Source organism: Myotis davidii, unplaced genomic scaffold (genome assembly GCF_000327345.1).
Source record: "Myotis davidii unplaced genomic scaffold, ASM32734v1 scaffold200, whole genome shotgun sequence".
Lineage (NCBI taxonomy): Eukaryota > Metazoa > Chordata > Mammalia > Chiroptera > Vespertilionidae > Myotis > Myotis davidii.
The window spans coordinates 988073-994768 of NW_006293700.1; the positions used below are offsets into that span (position 1 = coordinate 988073).

The 6696-nt window shown below is 40.4% G+C and overlaps 1 pseudogene; it reads left to right on the forward strand.

The window, feature by feature from the left end:
• LOC102769813 overlaps positions 1–6696 on the forward strand; it is a 32362-nt pseudogene that overhangs the window by 639 nt on the left and 25027 nt on the right.

Here is a 6696-nt window from a genome sequence, read left to right on the forward strand (position 1 = left end):
GGAAGCCTGCACTGTGTCAGTTCGTAATAAGTGTCGGGTATTATGCTATGAATTGTATACATTAATTCATTTGGCCTTCAAAATAAACCTAAAAGTCAGGGATTATGACTTATTAAAGAAAATTCATGTTCGGGAAGGATATGTGCCCATAAGTCACACAGCTCACTAAGAATTCAGCCTGGGTCAAACTCTGGTCTTACCCTCACATCCCAATCTTATCATTCTAAAACGGCCCCAGAAGTTGCTAGAAAGAAGTAAACCTCTTTCATATCTTTTTTCAACTAGTTTTTTTAATTGAAGAATTCAAGCCAGAAGCCCGGCCAGCGTGGCTCAGTGATTGAGTATCAACCTATGAACCAGGAGGTCACGGTTCAATTCCTGGTCAGGGCACATGACTGGGTTGCAGGCTCGATCCCTGCAGGGGAGGACCTGTGCAGGAGGCAGCAAATTAATGATTCTCTTTCATCATTGATGTTTCTATCTCTCTCTCCCTCTCTCCCTTCCTCTCTGAAATCAATAAAAAATATATATTTTTTAAAAATTCAAGCCAGAAAAATGTATATAAGGCAAAGTAGGTGTTTCTCTTCCACTCTTGGTTTCTTAAATATCCTTCTAGAATGCTTACTTGGCTGTGCAGGAGGCAGCCAATTGAGGATTCTCTTTCATCATTGATGTTTCTATCTCTCTCTCCCTCTCTCCCTTCCTCTCTGAAATCAATAAAAAATATATATTTTTTAAAAATTCAAGCCAGAAAAATGTATATAAGGCAAAGTAGGTGTTTCTCTTCCACTCTTGGTTTCTTAAATATCCTTCTAGAATGCTTACTTCTTTACACACACAGTCACTTGTGTGTACATATATTTACAGAAAGTCTGTCAGGTATTGGTCTACACACTCCTTTTCATATGTAGCAACAGAGCTTGAAAAGTTTGATATAGCATACCTTTTTCCTTTTCAGACAGCCTCTGCTTCCTGCAGATACCATAAATGATTTAACCCTACAACAGCTTTAGGTTGTTTCCCATCTTTTTCTACTACAAACAACAGTAATAATCACCCTTGTGTATATGCCTGTCTCCATCTGGAATTCTATTTGGGGGTGAGAATGCTAGATATCTACTCCAGCATCATTAATTGACTAAATTGTATGCTACCTCAGTGATTTGAAATGTCACCTTTCTCTTATACTGTGATAAATTCTCAAATGAATTTGCTCTATTTCTTTACTTCCTGTTCTGTACCATTGATCATATATTTTACTTTAATATACATTATAAATCAAACATACATTTTTGTTTTGTGTTAAACAGTGATGTTTCCTAAAATTTAACATAATATCTGTATATTCTTGATCCACACAGTCAGCCGTGAACCCCACAGTTTCACTTACTGTAGTTTTATGAAATATTTTAATATCTGTGAAGGATAGGACTCCCTCATTTCTTTTATTTATTTTCAGGATTTTCCCAGTTAATCTGGGGAAATTACATTATAGTGAATAGATGAATTAATTTAGAGATACTTCTCATTCACATGCTAATAAGAGTTACTAGGAACTGGAGGAACTCAGGGAATCAGAGACTAGACTGCGGCAGGAAAAACAGGGAACATTCAGGTCATAATTAGCTCAACAGGCCCTCACAGGGAGGAAAAGAGTTTGGGAAGAGGTAGGGGGAGACTAGAAAGATGAGGGTCACACTGCCTCCCCGGTGATCTGGCTTCTGCTCTCTCCACTCTACTGTAATGCTCTTGACAAGGACCTTAGGTTTTCTGGCTCCAAAATGCAATGGGCTCTTCTCTCGGGGTCCTTTGGTTATCCCCCAAATATAGTGGTGCTTTGCTGATTCTCATTAGGCTGCAAGATCAGACCCAGTGTGAAGAGCTGCAAACCTCAGCTTCTTTTTTTAGTCAATTTCCCCAGGCCAACAGCGGCCAATCCACGCATAATGATGTCTCCATTACACACAGCAACCTCTGCCTTTACTTTCCCATCTTCTTCCTCCCCTCAGCCTCCTCCCACATTGTTCTTATTTACAATGGATTATCCTGAGGGGGGCTGGGTGGGAACCAATAGAGGGAGGCCCAGGGTTAGGCAATACAGTGGGGCCTTGACTTACGAGTTTAATTTGTTCGGAGACCGAGCTCGTTAAGGAGCTCATTAACTCAAAATACTCTGTCAACTCAATGCAAAAGATTGGCCGAGAGATAGCTGGTATCTCGAAAAACTCGTTAGTCGGGACACTCGTAAGTCAAGGCCCCACTGTATTCCCCAAGATTCTCCAGCATTTGTCTCAAAGCATAACTTATCTGAATAAGTAGATTTCTACAGGTTTTTTAAAAAATATATTGTATTGATTTTTTACAGAGAGGAAGGGAGAGGGATAGAGAGCTAAAAACATTGATGGAGAGAGAAACATTGATCAGCTGCCTCCTGCACACCCCCAACTGGGGATGTGCCCACAACCAAGGTACATGCCCTTGACTGGAATCGAACCTGGGACCCTTCAGTCCGCAGGCCGATGCTCTATCCACTGAGCCAAACCAGTCAGGGCTCTACAGTTTTTAAGGTGCATGGTCCAGTGTCTAGCACAATGTTTGGAAGCTCAATTCTCAGTATCCGTTGAATAATCAACTACTGAATTATCTGTTGCTTATAAATCAAAATGGCGGCGACTATGAATGACAACTACCCTAAAGAGCTCATTCCTGCAGAACCTAGCAGAAGCAAACTTTGTTATAAAAGAGTATAGTTTCATTGACATTTGGTCTAGGGCAAGTAAATTACCCAACGAGGTGATTTACAAACGCATCCAACTAATTCTCTGATAGGAAGCTGAGCAATGAGCTCTGGTCATTGGGTCTGATTTACATCAGGGAAGTGTACAAAGGAAAATGGAGGTTCTCTATCTTGACCTTGTCGGCTCCTGGTTTCCTGTTACTATATAACAGGCATCCTTTTCCTTTAATTACCTTCTTCATGGCTTGGGAGTTTTGATGACTTGATTAAGCTGTGCAGTGCTGTTCCAGTCCCTACCCACCTGATTAATTAGCCCAAACCTTATTAACTTCCTAATTCTGATCAATAAGGCACTGATGCTAAACTGGGCAAGGACAAAGTAAGGAGGCAATTTTATTTCAAGACAGCGTCCCTACTGCTTTTTAACCATCTTTTCTTTTTATCTTACTTTTTAGTGCAGCCAGGTCAGAATATAGCAATGTGAGAACAGTCTTGTGAGGACCGCACCCATTCTCCAGTCATAGCCACTTTGATGCAACAATATTATTTATGGCGTTATTTGGGGATCTTGCATTGTCTTAATGCCTCCATTACCTAGGATATCAGGTAAGTGTTGCTGCTGCTGCTGCTGCCGCTACCATTTTTCCTTCTCTGCAGGAAACTGAGCAAATTTGTAATAAGAAATTCCTCTTCCCCAAACTCAGAACAGAGTTCTCTAACATTGAGGGAATATCCCAATATTCTAGACCAGCACACTTCAATAGAAATATTTTACATTTTCTGGCAACCACATTCAAAAAATTAAAAATTCATAAGTGAAATTAATTTTGATAGCACATTATTATGATCTAATATATCACACAGTCTTTGTCTTTTTCTGTCTGATTTATTTCATTTAGCACATGCCCTTAAGGTCCATCCATGTTGTCAGGACGCCTTCTTTTTATTAAAGATTTTTTTTTTTGTTAATCCTCACACCGAGATATTTTTTCTTTTTCTTTTTTTTTAAGAGAGTGGAAGGAATGGGGAGAGACACAGAAAGAAACAATGATGTGAGAAAGACACATCAATTGACTGCCTCCCACATGGGTTCCAACCAGGGGATTCAGCTTACAACCCAGGTATCCGAGGTATGTGCCCCTGACCAGAATCAAAACCAGGACTCTTCAATCCACAGGCCAATGCTTTATCTACTGAGCCAAATTGGCTAGGTCTACTTAAGATTTTAGAGAGAGAGAAAAGGAGAGGGAGAGAAAGAGAGAAACATTGATGTGAGAGAGCACTATCCATTGATTGCTTCCTGCACTGCCCCATCCCCCCACACCCCGGTCCAGGGGTTGAGCCCACAACCGGGGCATGTGTCCTGACCAGGCATTGAACCTGCAACTTTTTGGTGCACAGGATGATATCCAATCAACTGAGCCATGCTGGCCAGGGCACTCCTAATCTTTTTATTGGCATTTTCTCTTTAATTTTGCTTGGTCAGACTTATCTATTTGTTGTTGTTGTTTTTCTAAATAACCAGATATTTATTTTACTCATGTGTCAATCTTTCTTTCATTTTCTTCTTCATTGATTTCTGCCTTCCCTCAGTTTCTAACTGCTTCATAACTTATAATCTAATCTATAATATCATTCCATTTACATTAATGTAAATTTTACTAATTTCAAGGATGAAACAAGGACTAGTCTTAAGGCTATACCAAGGAAATGCATTGGTCAAAACTAGAAGTTTTATAAACATTCATGTATACCCCTATTTTTCAAATAATGGGTGAATGTTTGGTTATACTTGCTTTTAAATTTTCTAAGCCATAGTAGAATTACTACAGTCATGATTGTATAGATCTCGTGGTTTCAAGTGCCCCTTTATCTGTAAGTTTGAGTGGATCTAAAATTATTTTGAAAGCAAGTTGTTCCGTGAGCTGTCACTGCCTTAGCCCACCTCTGCAGAGCTGCGATGGCTCACCATGGAGCATGGCTGATGGTTATTTCCAGTTTTCACTGGTGCAGATGTTTTCTCTGTTCAGAGGAGGGATAAGAAGTTGGTTCCTTATCTCTCTGGACTTGTTTGCCCATCTGCAAAATGGGTATAATAACAAGCTATTCGCAATAATCTTTTAAAGATTTTTGAAGATGAGAGAAATGAAGCTCAGAAATATTGAGTAACTTGCCTGAAGCCACCCAGGTAATTGCAAGTTTGAACCAGCTGTATCTGGGGTCAAGAACACTGCTTAGATCTGTGAAGGCTCCCCCTACACACTGTTCCCTCAATTTGACTCTAATCATACATATAACAATTTTCAACATGTGGTTGCAGCTTATGATCAATTTACATTTAATGTGTTACATATAGCATCTCAAGTATAAAGAAGTATATTTTGTATAAATGTCAAATAGATATCAAATGCAATAGAGAGCTGATAAGATCTGGAAAGTGTACATGCACTTGCCAATTAGGAGTTTATTAATGATCTTAGCAAGAGTAGATTCAATGCTGTGCTGAGGCCAGAGGCCAGAATGAAAGACAATTGCAACTGGAATAAATGCTCTGCTGTAATAAGTGCCTTCACCTTACATAGAATTATATCATAATGTGCGTTGCTCCGAGTACAAGCCAAATCCTTCCAGTGGCCTCCAGGTCCTACAAATCTGTGTGGTCTGCACCGTCCCACCCCTACCCCGACTCCTCCTACCTCTGGCTCTCCAGTCCGTCCTCTGCCTCCAACAGCCTGGCCCCAGTACTGTCCCTCTATCACAGTTTTCCCTGAAGACTTGAAATATTTTTCAATTACCATTAACATTCAATATTATATTAGTTTCAGGTATACAGCTCACTTGTTAGACATTCATATAACTTATGAAGTGATCCCTCTCCAATAAACCTAGTACCCTTCAGTCACCATACATAGTTATTGCAATATTATTGACTATACTCTCTATATCAGTGGTTCTCAACCTTCCTCATGCCGCGACCCTTTAATACAGTTCCTCATGTTGTGGTGACCCCCAACCATAAAGTTGTTTTCGTTGCTACTTCATAACTGTAATTTTGCTACTGTTATGAATCGTAATGTAAATATCTGATATGCAGGATGTATTTTCAGGGGTCGCGACCCACAGGTTGAGAACCGCTGCTCTATACTGTACTTTACATCCCCATCCCCTGCTGCATCTTCCCATGACCCCTGACCTTTGCTGAGGCCTGCCTGGCCGCCCTTTGTCAGATTACCACTTGTCTGCACCCCGGTCTCCCTGGCCTGCTGGACTTCGCTTTTCTCCACAGCATCTGCTATTTTCTTTCTTTTTAAAAAATATGTTTTTATTGATTTTTCCCTTTTTTTAGAGAGGAGGGGAAGGAAGAGAGATGGAAACATCGATGAGAGAGAAGTATCAACATGGATCGAGCCCAAAACCTGGGCATGTGGCCTGACCAAGAATTGAAGTGGCGACCTCCTGGCACATGGGTCGATAATCAACTACTGAGATACACGGGCTGGCTCTTATTTATTTAATTAATATGTGATTAATCAATTAATTAATTAATTGTTTTAATACTCACCCATGAACTTGTTTAGACAGAGAAAGGGAAGGAGCAGGGAAGACTGAGGGAGGGAGAGAGGGGGAGACGGGGAGAGAAAGGGGGAGAGGGAGAGGGAGAGGGAGAGAGAGAGAGAGAGAGAGAGATCAATTGCCTTCCATATATGCCCCAACCTGGGATTGTGCCCTGACTGGGAATCGAACTGGCAACCTTTCAGTGCACTCAGGCCGCACAGCACTTGCTGCTTTTTTTTGTTTTGTTTTGTTTTGTTTTTTGTTTTTTTAAGAATTCCGTTTTGTCAGCCAAGCCTTTTAAATTATAAAAATTGGGAGCAAGCTTAAGGTCTTATGTAAGGGCTCACTTATGTTAGTATTACGTTACAGGAAGCTTCTTTAATAGAAAAACATGAGCATTGGAT